Source organism: Quercus lobata, chromosome 6 (assembly GCF_001633185.2).
Source record: "Quercus lobata isolate SW786 chromosome 6, ValleyOak3.0 Primary Assembly, whole genome shotgun sequence".
Lineage (NCBI taxonomy): Eukaryota > Viridiplantae > Streptophyta > Magnoliopsida > Fagales > Fagaceae > Quercus > Quercus lobata.
Window position 1 is genome coordinate 45,661,889 of NC_044909.1, and position 16,169 is coordinate 45,678,057.

Genomic DNA, 16,169 nt, shown 5'->3' on the forward strand with positions numbered 1-16,169 from the left:
CACAAATTGAGTCCGACTATATGTGATTATGAACAATTGATTTCAATTAATTATATGTATAATCAATTTGAGATCAATGATATGTCATAATTTGATTGGTTAGGACTACATTATATGATAGGATTGCACACACCTAATTAACTAGATAGTTAAACATTAATTATTCAATGAGTAATTTGTGCAATTATCTTTTAATCAGAGTAAATTTGGAACCAGTTAAGTCTGAAATGGGAGTGATTGGAGCCATTTAATGTTAATTGGGAGCTAATTTGGGACCTATTAATGTTAATTGTACTGAAACTATTTTCTAACAAATGACCTCTGCTCACTATTTCATCAATATCTCTCAAAATATTTTGAATCTGTGAATGAGGTTAATTTTCCCAGAAACTAGACATCCGGGGCTTCAATTTGAGTACAAGAATGAGATAATTTCAATCAGAATTGAGTCAAATATGATTTTTCGAAGTTGACTTTACAGACTGTTACAGCAGCTACGGGAAAACCGAACTTTGCTTGCTCCTCACTCTCATTAATCTCCACATTTAATGTACCAAATTTCCCCAAAGACTACAATGAGATCTAGGTTCATGATTATTTGTCAACCCTCATTAAATGACATTCCATTTATATTTCCTCCATCACTATTATATAAACCCCTCATCTCCTTCATTTCAAAGGACACAAAAAACCCCCCTCTCTTCTCTTCTCTTGAGTTCTAGTGAAATTGAGTAGCCTTGTCATATCTTGGTCTTCCTGAGACTAAAGGTATTGAGTGAGACTCACTCTCCCTCTCCTAACTCTTCTTTTCCTCCACCCTTAGAACTTCCATCAAGAGTCCCCTACTCCACCATATGGATCTTGTATGAAAGTATAATCCTCTTTCCTAACTGTTTGTTTATATTGCCATGATGAGAATTTAAGATTAAAGCATGATAATTTCCTCGAATATGTTTGAATGTTCTTAATTGTTCTTATGTGTTCTTCACATGTTCTTGGTTGTTCATCACATATTCATGCATATTACTAGATTTAATCTTAAATCCACATCAAAAATATGAAAAACATGTTTGTTTAATAATTCTTTCAAATCCTTGAATCTAGGTTATCACCATCCATACACATTCACTAGAATTTATTTTTCAATCCAATACAATACTTAATAAATTGAATTAGGGTTTATCACATGCACACACATTAAATTCAACATGCAAATTGATTGATAACATATTGGATGATATGATATGAATGTTGGTCACCATAGTCTAGAAGACCGGTTTCGCCAGGTAAGGTGGGTGCCTAACACCTTCCCACCTTGTAATATAGCCTCCGAGTTTAGATCAAGGGTTAGTAGATCAAATGCTTATCCATGTAATTTTCGATTTTTAGATTGTAACTAGGAAACAAAACCATGTACTTTATCTTAGATTGTATTTAGGACCAAAGTCATGTAATTTTCCTATGATCAATGTAAATTCAATTTCAAATTAATAAAATGAGGAATTTTTCAATTATGATTTTCTTATTTTTCTAATAATTAAATAAGTGGCAACTCCATCGTAAAACCCTTTATCTAAAGGGAAAAATATAATTAGTCGAACCTCCATTTTGAGAGGCAATAACACGACTCCATCCATTCACATGGGTTTGGTCCAACATCCCCAAAAAACGAGCCGAGGGTGCGGTCTCTCACACAGGCTAGGGTTACTAAAGAGGTTTTTTACCCTGAATGGCTAACTAATACCGTAGTGGTAAAGAAGAAGACTGGAAAGTGGCGCGTATGTGTAGATTTCACAGACTTGAACAAAGCTTGCCCAAAGGACCCTTTCCCTATGCCTCGGATTGACCAGCTAGTGGACGCAACAGTGGGCCATCCTCGAATGAATTTTTTGAATGCCTCTCAAGGGTACCATCAGATACCTTTAGCTTTGGACAACCAAGAGAGGACTGATTTTGTTACTCCTATTGGAAATTACCATTATAAGTTTATGCCCTTTGGTTTGAAGAATGCAAGAACTACCTACCAAAGGATGATGACTAGGATGTTTAAGTCACAGCTGGGAAAAAACATTGAAATTTATATCAACGATATAGTGGTAAAAAGCAAGGTAAAGTCCGAGCATGTTAATGACCTCGGAAATATCTTTGCTATCTTGAAGAAACATAAGCTGCGACTTAATACTTCCAAGTGTTCTTTTGGCGTCGAATTAGGGAAGTTCTTGAGCTACATGGTCACACACCACAGAATTAAGGTCAACCCTGACCAAATCAAGGCAATCAACAATCTGCAACCACCTCGGAATCCCAAAAAGGTCCAGAGGCTAACTGAGATGACTGCTGCTCTGAACCGGTTCATCTCTCGATCAGCAGACAGGTGTAGGCCTTTCTTTCAGTTATTGAACAAATGGAAGGGATTTGAATGGACCAAGGAGTGTGCCCTGGCTTTCCAGCAGTTGAAATTGTACCTTTCTCGGCTGCCCATTATGTCCAGGCCCGAGGTGGACGAGGTTTCGTTTGCTTACATCGCCGTGGCCTCCCACGCAGTAAGTTTGGTTTTGATCCGAGTTGATAATGGCGTGCAGAGGCCAGTTTATTACATAAGAAAGTCACTACATGAAGCCGAGGTCTGGTACTTACCACTTGAGAAGGCCATTTTGGCAGTGGTGCATGGCATGCGTAAGCTCCCCCATTATTTCCAATCACACACGGTTGTTGTCTTGACTCAGCTCCCACTCAGATCTCTACTTTAGAGTGCTAACTACATAGGGAGAATTGCAAAATGGAGCACGATTTTAGGGCTTGTCAAGGGTCAGGTCCTTGCTGACCTGGTGGCTGAGTTTGCCGAGACCCCATCAAAAGATATATTAGAGGAGCCAAACATGGATGGAAAATCGATTGGTGTAATCTCCTTGCAAGAGCCCTTGTCCTGGAAGGTCTACGTTGATGGTGCGACTAATCACAGAGGATCTGAAGTGGGGCTAATTCTAGTATCCCCAGAAAATATCACAATTGAGAAATCCTTGAGATTGAGATTCTCGGATACAAACAATGAGGCCGAATATGAAACTCTATTGGTAGGGATGACCATGGTTCAGAAAATGGGTGGAAAAACAGTGGAGATATTCTCTAATTCAAGGCTAGTTGTAGGCTAAGTCCAAGGGGAGTTGGAAGCAAGAGATCCTAGAATGCAGGAATATTTGAGCCAGGTTAGACGCTTACAATCTAAATTTGAGTCTTTTAATTTATCACAAGTTACTAGAAGTAGAAATGCACATGCGGACTCTCTCGCCACACTAGCAACCTCCTCAACACAGAGCTTACCTCGGGTAATCCTTGTGAAGGACTTGTGCAAACCCTCCGAGACAGAAAGGAATGTGGTTCATGTTCACCAAATAAAGGTAGGGCCTAGCTGGATGGACCCTATTATGCTATTCCTTAAGGAAGATGTCCTGCTTGAGAGTAAGTCAAAGGCCAATAAGATACGGAGAAAAACTCCTCTGTTTTGGCTGTCCGAGGACTGAAAGTTGTATAAAAGATCCTTCTCTGGCCCATATCTGCTACACGTACACCCTGAAGCAATTGAGCTACTCTTGGAGGAATTACATGAAGGGATTTGTGGAAGCCACACGAGGGGCGGATCTTTATCTTACAGGGCCCTCACGCAAGATTATTAGTGGCTGAACATGTAGAGAGAAGCACAGAAATATGTGAAGAAGTGCAATCAATACCAAAGATTTGCTCCAAACATTCACCAACCTGGAGGAGTCCTCAATCCTCTATCCAGCCCTTGGCCTTTTGCTCAGTGAGGGTTAGATATTGTAGGCCCTTTCCCTAAGGCAGTAGAGAACAAGAGGTGTTTGTTGGTCGGCACAAACTACTTCACCAAGTGGGTTGAGGCTGAACCACTGGCACATATCAGGGACATGGATACTAAGAGATTTGTCTGGAAAAATATCGTCACTCGATTTGGAATCCTACATACACTCATCTCGGACAATGGACTTCAGTTTGATAGTAAAGCCTTTAGAAGATACTGCTGCGATTTGGGAATAAAGAATAGATATTCCACTCCGACCTATCCACAGGGGAATGGACAGGCCAAGGTTGTCAATAAGGTCATAGTGAGTGGACTTAAAAAAAGATTGGACGTTGCGAAAGGGAAATGGGTGGAAGAGCTGTCACACGTCCTCTGGACTTACCGGACTATTCCTCGCAGATCCACTAGGGAGACGCCCTACTCGATGACTTATGGGGCTGAGGCTGTCATTCCTTTGAAGACTGGATTCCCCACGCTGAGAACAAGTTCTTTCACTCCAAACAACAACGATGGGCTATTGGAGAAGAGTTTAGACTAAATTAAAGAACGAAGTGAAAATGCCATGGTCCAATTGGCCTACTATCAACACAAGCTCAAGCAGGGGTATGATACCAACGTAAAGCTAAGGCTGCTGACAGTTGGAGACCTGGTCTTAAGGAAGGTTTTAGGCACTACAAAGAACCCAGCTTGAGGAAAATTGGGACCCAACTGGGAAGGGTCGTATCATATCACATTAGTAGCTAGAATAGGTGCGTATTATCTAGAAGATCTAGAGGAAAAAGGCTGTACCACGCCCCTGGAATGTAAATAACTTGAGAAGGTATTATTATTAATGAAAGTTCTCTTTATCCAATTTGGGTTTATATTGTGTGTTATGTCTTCTACCATCAATTTAAGTATCAAATAGAATCTTGGTCATGCCTGACTCCTCAGACCACATACCTTGGGTAAATTGATATGTTGAGTTATTTTTCTAAGTGTTAAATAGAACCTTAGTTATGTCTGGCTCCTCGTATCACATACTTTGGTAAAATGAACACCTTATGACATCTTTCTAAGTATTGAACAGGACCTTAGCTATGCTTGGATCCTCGGACTATTTGCTTTGGGTAAATTAATACTTCCTGACATCAATTTAAGTATCAAATAAAATCTTGATCATGTCTAGCTCCTCGGACCACTTACCTTGGGTAAATTGATATGTTGAGTTATTTTTCTAAGTATTAAATAGAACCTTAAATATGCCTGGCTCCTTGAACCACATACTTTGGTGAAATTAACACCTTATGACATCTTTCTAAGTATTAAACAGAACCTTAGTTATGCCTAGATCCTCGGACCATCTGGTTTGGGTAAATTAATACTTCCTGACATCAATTTAAGTACCAAATAGAATCTTGGTCATGCCTGGCTCCTCAGACCACATATCTTGGGTAAATTGATATGTTGAGTTAATTTACTAAGTGTTAAACAGAATCTTAGCTATGTCTGGCTCCTCAGATCACATACTTTGGTAAAATTAACACCTTATGACATCTTTCTAAGTATCAAACAGAACCTTGGTCATGTCTGGTTCCTTGGATCACGTACCTTGGGTAAATTGATATGGGAAAAGCCTTCGTTGTTACAGACTTTTTGGACTACACATCTAAGGTGAATTAGTATTCCTCATTGATTACTTTAATGTCAGGAGAAATCATTCCAATCATCAATGATCTTCACTACAATAAGAGTTTCAATTAGATGTTCATGAGCATCATTTAAAACATTTACAGGCATACTTGTATCTATTTAAAAGTTGACTAAGCCTTTGGCCCTACAAACTTGTTAATGAGTAAGGCACAAAGTAGTTTTAAGCCTATGTGCATGTTGCAACATTGTGTATGTTCTTAAAATTAGAATTATGCTTGGCCGAGATGATGAATTTAGTATATTTCACTCCCTTTGACCCTATGAACATATTTAGTACTAGACAAGATAGAAATTATATCAGTACTTGCATAAGAATCATAGAAGTAAGAGAATTTTCCATAACTTTCATTAACAAAAGCCTTAAAGAAAGGGGGATTGAGTACAAAATGGCAACTTGGTTACAAATTATGAAAACCAAAATAGAAGTTTCCAAACAAAACAAAAGAAAGAAAAAGAAAAAAGCTACCCTAAGTCTATTTCTTTTTTATTACTATTTTTCCTGGGGGTTGCTGAGTTGCAGCCTCTGAGGATCCTTGATATGCTCCCTTGGACTCACCCTTGGCTGGAATTGGAAGGCTTGCCAAAACAATTTCCATTCTGGTATCCTTTTTATCTTTGGAGGGGTCCTAGGGAGCAGCCAGGGGCACGGTGGCATCAAGGGCAACCTCCTTGGTCACCTCAACTCCTTTTTCGTCTACCCCAAGCTGCTCGGCCATTTTTGGAGGACTGCTAGGAAGGGGTGGGACCTTGTTGGGGCTGCCTTTTCTAGGATCTGCCACTTCAGGAGGGGCGTTTGTCTTAGAGCTATTCGAAGAGGAAGCACGGATGGCTGGGGGGTAGTAGATATTTTCTACCTTCCTAAGGTGGCCACAACATATTTTCTTTGTTTTTCCTCCTAGGCCAGCTTAGCCTTCAGGTCCTTGTTGCAATTCTCAGCCACGTGGAAAGCATCCACGGTTGCTATCTTCCTCCCTTTTCCTCGACCCTAAAGGTGGCTTGGATGTCCTGAAAAGGAAGAAGAGTTAAAAAAAAAAAAAAAAAAAAAAAAAAAACCCTTAAGTTAAAACAATTACCATGGCTAAGTCCCTTTTTAGTTCGAGGAAAACTTCGTGCTGCCTTAGAGACCTGGGGTCAATCATATCTTTAGGAAGAAGCAGGGATTGTTCCATAGCGTTTGCTACATACCCAACTGTGCCCTATTGGAAATCTCGAATATAGGCATCACTGTGTAAGAGAGTCCTATCCAGTTCCATGCGCGGGGCCCAAATTGGGGCTACAGCTTCATAGTCACCCCTCCTAAGGTGGCCACGACATATTTTCTTTGTTTTTCCTCCTCGGCTAGCATAGCCTTTAGATCCTTGTTGCTTTTCTCAGCCACGTGAAAGGCATCCATGATTGCTATCCTCTTCCCTTCTTCCTCTTTCATTTTTCAGTGGGAGGAGTTGACCATCTCCTCGGCCTTAAAGGTGGCTTGGATGTCCTGAAAAGGAAGATGAGTTAAAAAAAAAAAAAAAAAAAAAAAAAAACCTTAATTTAAAACAATTACCATGGTTAAGTCCCTTTTTAGTCCGAGGAAAACTTCGTACTGCCTTAGAGGCCTGAGGTCCGTCATATCCTTGGGAAGAAGCAGGGATTGTTCCACAGCGTTTGCTATATACCCAGTTATGCCTTGTTGGAAATCTCGAATAGAGGCATCACTGTGAAAAAGAGCCCCATCCAGTTCCATATACAGGGCCTAAATTAGGGCTACAACTTCATGGTCACCCCTCCTCTCCGCCTTAGTGGCTAACCTCGTTTGTAGGCCTTTTTGCTGCTTAGCCCCCCTCTAGGCCTTTCTTCTTCTCCCTCGCCTTCTTCTTTGTTAGTAGGTTAAGAGGAAGTGGATTCACTAGTTATGTGTTGGGATGGAAAAGCTAATTTGGGAATGCCCTCTGGGATCAATTGAGTGATGAAATCGCCTTTTGAGATGGGTTGAGTGAAGAAGGTGCCTTCTGGAACAGGAGCACCTTCGGGTAGGAAAAAACTAGGGACAACTATGTTTATGCAATGTAGACGGGGGTCTTTGGCTCTAATCACGCAATTTGGTGCCTGAAAGCCGGACGAGATCAGCTTGTACCCTAAGATTAGGTGAGCCGCTTGCAATTGGCCGTCGTCGTGTACGAAGACCTTGGCTCGGAGTATTTTATCCAAACTCTCCTTGTTGACCAAGCCGAGGTTCGGCTCAGCAGCATGTTTATCTGCAAAATCATCAAGAACAAAAAAAAAATTTCCTTTGTCAATTGTAAAAGTGAAACATATACCAAAAAAAAAAAAAAAAAAAGAACCTATAAATGAACACCCTAGACCTAAAACCCACCTGGCTGCCCTTCTCTTATCGGGCAGGGGAGGCCATCGTGCCATTCTCCTGACACGATTAGAAAATCCTTATTTAGGCCTTTGTTGGAGTCAGGAAGGCACTAAATGAGTCTAACTTTAGGATACCTAGACTTTAGGTAATACCCTTGCCCTTTTAGGTGGTGGAGGTTATAGACCCAATTGATATTGTGGTGGGTAAGTCCTAACCCCATTCTTTCATTGAGGGCATCTACAGAACCAAGGATCCTAAACATATTCGGGGCACACTGAGTAGGAGCTAACCTATGGGCCCTAAGATAATCCCTGGTTATAGCGCCCATAAGGATTCTCATCCTGCCCTTTATGAAGGTAATCATCAGGATTATTACTTCCCCGACCTGCCTATCTTCATGCCACTGATCCTCTTTGTAGTACCTAATGCCTACTCCTGGGGGGATCCTGTATCGAGCCCTAAAGTTTTCTATCCCCTCCTCGGAGTTTACTAGACTCTTAAATCTACCCATTTTCAGAAGGGTTTGGAGAGAACTTGAAAGGTTGAAAGGAGAGAAAGGGGGCCGAGGAAAGGAAATGTACGAAAAACAGAAAATTATATGGAAAAATAGAGTGTACAGATTTGTGAAGACTTATAGAAATAAAGAGGGTCTCCTCGAACAGACTTTTAGTATTTCTAAAAACGAGTAAGTGAAGAAAGTTGGCAAATTCAGTGTAGGTGTGCTGATGCTAAGTGAATGCTAAAGTAAGGTGTGAGATTGATTTGAGTAATATTTATATCAAAGATAAGGCAATAGAGCGAGAAAATTCCTACCCCAACCCTAGCGGAGTCCTCAGCCATTAGATCTACATCGCACTGTGTAAACGTGGGGGACAGGGCGCCGTAAAATTTAATAAGGAGCGCGTCTCGTATGCTGAAGCATCAAGAGTGCGCCTTGGGCAGTTAAAAAGGCGTCTACATAAGCAGAGATGACGTGTTGTGAGCACGGACTGGCTAGTATGACATTGAAATCCTCCTTTCTTCCCGAGGAGCCAAAAAGAAGAATCTCGAAGGGCTATTGTAGGGATGTTGGGCCCAGGAGCTCTTTATCTGGTTATATCTTGGGCCTATGGCCCAAGCCGAGGATGAGGGGTTGTCCGAGGAGGATAAATCTTTAGTAGAGGAAATTGTGTTACTAAATTAAGAAGTTTTTTTTAGTCATAATAGCTTGAGAGATAAATGTATCCTCGACTATCCAAAGCCAAGGTCCAAATACATGGGTTGCTGTCCAGAGGAATGTTCTAGGAAGTTTTGCTAGCACGAATAAACATTACAGAAACAAGGTACGAAGGAGAGTCCTAAAATATCTAAGGGAAAAGCTGCTGCCACCGTATTAATTGCTCCCCGGCTAACTCTCTGGCTACATTAATGTGGAGGTGATGCCTGAACAGTAGTTATCAGCCTTACAGCTATTACACGGAGACTTAAGGAAGGGGCTGATGGGACAAGTATCAACACCAGCCATCTAGCATGCACGTGGGGGGCGAAGGTGAAAGGAAACAAGAGTATAAAAGAGAAAGAAGGCAGGGAGAGTTGGAGGACGAGAAAATCAAGTGGAAAATATCATAGTAACCAGGAACCAATCTTGTAATCAAACCTAAGAGCAATATATAAGAATTGTGCTCCTCGAATCTTGCCGAGGACCTTTTTTCTTCAATATAAACCCGTCTGTTTTCATTCTTTTGTGACGACAATCTACCTTAGTATTTGTTTGAACCATTAAAGCCCAGTTTTTCCAACCCACTCTCTACAAATTCATTGTTTTGAGCCTTTTTAAGCTTAAGTCCACCAACCTTTGGGCTAGGGAATCTAAATCTGGTCCTTACACATACCTTCTACACACCAAATAACTCAATATATGATTATATGTCAACAACATTATAATTCAATTGGTTGACACCTTATTATAATTCAGTTTTAAAATCCTCACACCCCAATTATCAACCAAAAACAAAGAAAAAAAAACTCTCTCTCTCTCTCTCTCTCTCTCTCTATATATATATATATATATATATATTCATTTCGATAATTTAATCTAAATGGATCTCTAATAAAGTTTCAAATGGCTCACGAAAGTTGCAATATTATTTATAAATTCATTTTTCTATTATATTATAAATTTTAATTTTAAAATTTTGTGTGTTTGGGATTGGCTTATAATTTAACCTTTTGCTTTTTAGCTTTTCTTTATAGTTTTTTAAAACCTTAATTTTTCTTACTTTTTAAAAGGACAATTATATTTTAACACATTTTCAACAAAAAACTAAATAAGTTGTTCTCAAAAGTTTTAATACACTATTTGCTAAAAGACTATTAAAATATACAAATATTTTGAAAAAAAAAAAGAAAAAAAAAAGCAATAAATTTTATAAAACTGTACATAAAAATTAAAATTTTAAAATTTATAAGCTAGTCCAAAGTCCAAACACATTTGCATTCTTTTTTCCAATGATTATTGGTTATAAAAAAAAAAAGATTCATGGGAGTAAGTTCTCCCACATCAAAAAAGTGAGTGTTCACTTAAGGGTATAAAGTGCCTGTTTGTTTCAGTTTTTAGAAGCTGAAACGCACGTTTTGAAACCCCCAGCCCAAAAAGCCCGTTTGGTTAGATTCTGTGAGAGTGCTTTTTTTCTTTAGCACATAGGCCCAAGGATCTTGAGCCAAATAGTTGTAGTTTGGTGGACTGGGCTTGGTTCACCGCAGCTAAATGGGGGCTGATTACGAACCAAGTTGTGCGCAAGTCACATAAATCTCCTCAAGGCAAAAACGCGATTCCTCCCCGGGCGTACTGTCGTGGGATCCCGAGGCGTACTGTCGTGGGATCCCGGGGTGTATTAGGCCTGTAAGAATCCAGAATATCTGGTTCTCTGCACTATACAATCTTTCTCCATGCTTGTTATGCAATGGAGTGTTGTCCTTTCCTTTTACCTCTGTAGGTCCTACACAAGAACAACTATACAATGCACATATCTTCAAATAATTGTTAGTTTCTTAGACTAGGATATATATATATATATATATTTACATATACATATATGTAAATGAATTTCATGAGAATGATTTAGCCATGAGGATCCTGGCCCCAATTCTCACAAACTTAGTGCTTTTGCATAAGACTTGTGGGATTTGGAACTCAAGTCTGAGTGGCTTTGTTTGGGCAAAGGACTCAGTTTTACAAGCAAGAATATATGTATTGAGCAGCAAGAAGCAGTAAAGGAAGATAATATAATAAATAAATATGTAAAGTAATTGTTAGAAATCCTTAAATCAATATGAGATATTTCATTATTTTTCTTAATTGTGGATTACAAATGTGCTCACTAAGACGTGATACAAGGTTCAAATAAGCTCAAAAATTACAGACTTTGATGGCTATTCAAGCCTCTAAGACTTGCAAAGTTTGAATCATTTTGAATCTAAGTATGTGCTATAGTGGCTGTTTCTGGGATATCGGGAGACGCTCCTCTGTTTTTCTTGAATTTTACAGAGTTCAAATGACTCTGTTATGATATTCTTCCTACTGAAAATTCCCCCCTTTCAACATGGGTTTTCTCTTCCTTTTATAGTGTGTTTTCTAGGGCTCCATGGTACTAGTGATTTCTCTCTTTTGCCTCTCAGAGCTCGTGCTGTGACAGTTGCCCAAGGGCTGGTCTCTTCCCTTTTTTCTCATAGTTTTCATCTTTTATTGCTGTTTCTCTAAAAGTCACTTGCTGACTTTCCATTTCGGGGTGTCCTTGGCAATTAGCCTTCAATCTCTCTTCTTTCAAGGTTTCTCATTTTTCAGACTTAGTTGTCGATGTTATTTCCTTGTTGTCATTATTCCCAAATAGCTGGAATCTTTTATTGCTGGGTTGAAAGTTCCCCTCCAGTCGCTTCTACTTATGATTTTCTCATTCTTGATTCCTTGTGGTACAGCTCCTTTGTTCATGAATGTTTGCTTTATACTTTCTGATTCTTTGCTGCACCACTGGGTACTTGAGAAAGACATCTCTGTTCTTCATTTCTTGTATTTCGTGGTACCTTTCTTGAGTTGTCTCAATTTCACAGTAGCTGTGCTGCATTACCTGAGGATCCCGGGCCTCTGGCAGCCTCTGGGTATCCTGGCCCAGTTCTTTCACTGGATTTTGCTGGACTTTTTAATGACCTTTTTGCTGGAAATCTGAACATAAATAGGGCCTTAATGTTGATTCTTCTTGCTGCTTGAATTGGGCCTTCTTTACTTTTCATGGAATGGGCTTTTTTGTGAAATTTTAGCCTTCAACATTAGCCCCCCGAGCTCGTGGGTTACCTGTAGCCCACGCGCGAGAAAATAAATTGTTTTTGGATACTTTTCTAGTTTGTAGAACCAATGTGTAGATCAAATAATTCTTGAGGGAAACTCCAAAGGAATTGCTACACTTCCTTCATGGGATGAACTAACATGTTGCAAAAGATTAAAATTCACCTTCATATTAGTATTAGGTTGTAGATTGGTATTCAATAAATCAACTTTGTCAAACTAACAATAATATATGCAGATATATATGTATAACCAAATTATATTGGTATCGCATTTGATGCTAAGAGTATATTTTTAGCACTAACGTTTTTTTTTTTTTTGCTAGCAATTCTAGGATATGCCTTTTTGAAAGTAGCATACAAAAATCGTGATGAATGTATATTAAATCTTAATATAAGATAGCATAGCTTTGTCAACAAGATTTTGTTTGTTTTACAAAATAGGTTGAATGAGGGGGGCCCCCATGAACTTTGCCAAAGATATTCTATGCATTGTAGTACATGCTTGCTATGGCTAAGGTGAATAACAGCAAGATGTTTGCCCCATAAGATTTTTAGTCCATGAATAGTGACTTACCAATGGGACCATAATATCATAAATCATTGAATCATAAAAACATACTGATTTAGAGTCTAATTAAGGTTAGCTATTCTTCTCAAAATGTATTAGAAGATAGAAACTTCCCTGAGGACATGACTTAGAAGGCTTAGGAACATCTCTACGCCTTGCTTTAGCTAAAGACCTTGCTCTTCTGGTGGATGCTCTTGATCTTTGCCTCATTCTTTTTCCAAATTGTGAGAGATTATATAATATTTCAGATTGCAGCAGATTATTCACATACCATACCACCAATTATATTGTTGTTTGAATTGCTATATTCCATATAGTTCATAAGCCAAAGAAAATAACAGTGGCTGAACTTATGTATAGTAAAGTTTGCACTAGACTTCTTAATTTTCATCAAGTAAAAGATATATCTAAGGAAAATTTATAATCTTGTTTTAGCCCCCAGTGTATGCACTGGAAAAGCCAATTGCCAAATAAGATATGGCAATAAAAATTACTTCATGTATATGAAACCATGTGAGGATCTCAACCACACAAGAATTCCAAATTTGATTTTTGATAATTGGTCAAGTAAGAAGACCAAAATTTTTAGAATTTTCGTTTTAATCTATATGAATAAAATATTAGTGCATGGGTGATACCTCTTGCACAACATTTTGCAGTGTTTTGATATATTCAAACATGGTAGTAATAAGTGGGCTTACCAAAAGGGTACCTTTCTTTTGTTAAGTCGAAATACCTCCAAGCCTTTGGTGAGTTTGCACCTTGAAGGAGGAGGGAAATGTTGCTAGCTGGTTTGCAATGTCATTGACTAATCTCTTTGTATAGAGACTTGCAAAAGTATCCATGCTTGTGCGGCTTCAAGTGATGTACTCTTAGAATTTTTTTTTTTTTTTTTAAGTTACGCCTTCCTTGCTTCCTTAGGCTCCCATGAACCAATTCCTTTCAAGGAGGTCAATCTTGTGCACTTTACACATCCACTTTTGGGTTTTCATACCCACTCGAGGCTCTTTCTCTTTGTACCCCTCGTTGGGCCTTGCTTACAATTTGCATCCTTTGCTAGGATGTGCTACGGCTTGTACCTATAAACTTTTGCTTTTGACCATTTTCTTAGTCGTACTTGGAAACTTTTGCTCTTGGCCAATTTCTGGGCCATGTATTTAGAAAAATTGTTCTAGGCCAAGTCTTGGGAAAATTTGTTTTGGTCAAGTCCTGAGCTAGGTACATGGAAAATTTTTCCTTTCCCGAGTCCTAAGCCATGTCACTTGGAAAAAATTATGTTTTGCTCGAGTCCTAGGCTAGGTACATGGAAAATTTTCCTTTTCCCAAGTCCTAGGCCATGCCACTTGGAAAATTTCTGTTTTACTCAAGTCCTGAGCTAGGTACATGGAAAATTTGCCTTTTCCCAAGTCCTAGGCCATGCCACTTGGAAAATTTGTGTTTTGCTCAAGTCCTGGGCTAGGTACATGAAAAATTTGCCTTTTCCCAAGTCCTAGGTAATGCCACTTGGAAAACTTGTTCATGACCATTGAATTTTTCAATCTTCAGAAAAAGTTCCTTCGTAACCCCTCATTTTCAAGTGGGCTTACTGAACTAATTTCTTTTTTTTTTAAAGGGTTGAGGATTTGTTTTCTTCTTTGAGGATCTTCTAAAATATCCTTTCTTGGCTGTGAACAAATTCTTTATGGAAAGAATCTTCTTTTATGAGTCATCTAAGGTTGCTCTCACTGGTGAACTGGTGGCCAGAAGCCCCACCAAAATGATCTTTTTCCTCTATTTTTTTTTTTTTTTTTTTTTTTTTTACTGATAACTGACTGCTGATTAGGATAGGCCCTGGGTTCCTTGGGTCAGCCCCCAAGTTCACCTCTTCTAGTTTTTCTTTGGTAGGATTTATGCCTTCCTTTCCATATCCGTAAGTTTCTCCAGGACCTTCATAAGCAGTATATTAACCTTCCTCCTTCTGTCTTTTTCTGTCCAAGGCATCCCTCAAACCATGGGTATTGCTTCTTTCTTCTGGAATAGGAGCCCCCTGGGATCCTAGAGATGGGAGCCCCCGGGATCCTAACAATGGGATATTCTTCAGTTGGAGCTTATTCACCATAAAGTATATTTTCCACAAACCTGGATGAAATGACTAAGATTGGCAGTGACTTTTGTGGGCTTCCCATTCAATCCCTCTTTCACGTACTAGTGATACATTGAGAGGATTAGGCAATAGTTGTGATGTCATGGTTGGCCTTTAGAGCTAGTTGTAGGTGTCTTCCAATGGTCTCTGTATCTCCTCCAAATCTTGTTATTTCCATAGGTGAGCCTAATTATTGAGCTGTAAGAAATGATAGATGCATTGTATAGTTGTTGAGCTTTCAATAATGTTGATTTTGCTGCTGACTTGCAATATAGTGTTTCTATTGATTTTCTTCAAAATATATTTAAGGTCCACTGCATAATAGGCTTTAGCCCCCAAGACATGAGGCGGTTGTTGAATCATGCTTGATCCACCTTCTCTTGATGCTATTATGGAACTTCTATCCATTTTTCGGATGCCTCCATTTTTTTTTTTTCACAACCATTTTACTTTGCTGGATTCGTGGAAATACTTCGCCTTTGTTGGAACTAACGATCTTTTAGGCTTTGCTGAAATTGAGGGTGTACTTAGCCTTGCTAGAATTAAGGATCTCCTCAATTTTGTTGGGATCAAGGATCTCCAGGCTTTACTTTCCTGGAGTTAAGGATCTCTTAAACTTTGTTGGAATTAAGGATGTACTCAGCCTTGCTGGAATAAAGGATCTCCTCAGCTTTGTTGGGATCAAGGATCTCCCAGGCTTTGCTTTCCTGGAGTTAAGGTTCTCCTAGACTTTGCTGGAATTAAGGATGTACTCAGCCTTGCTGGAATAAATGATCTCCTCAGATTTGTTGGGACCAAGGATTTCTTAGGCTTTGCTGGGATCAAGGATCTCCAAGTCTTTGCTGGGATCATGGAACTACTCCATTTTGCTAAACCCATGGGTGGAGCCAAGGAACTTGTCCATTTTGTTAACCTGCGCCATATGATATTATTATCAAGTTGCTGCAAAATTATTTAGCCCCACAACGTGAGGAAATTGCTTTGCTATGTAATTTACATTTCATCAAATCTCTTTGATTCACTTACTTCTCTTTCTTCTTTTTCTTCTTAAACAAATGAAACAATATCATGAATTTTTTTTTTAAAGAAAGAATACATTAGCCCCCAAATGTGGGGCCATTTCTCTATTATGTAGCTCATACAATCTTCATTTCATTAATCTCTATTTTTTTTTGCACACTTCTCCATTTTTTTTTTTTAATAATGAGACAATGTTTTGATTGTTAAAATATTATTACATGACCCCTCTTACCCCCTTTTTGGAAAGAGTAGAATCCTCATGAGAAAAAGATTTTGCTTCTTC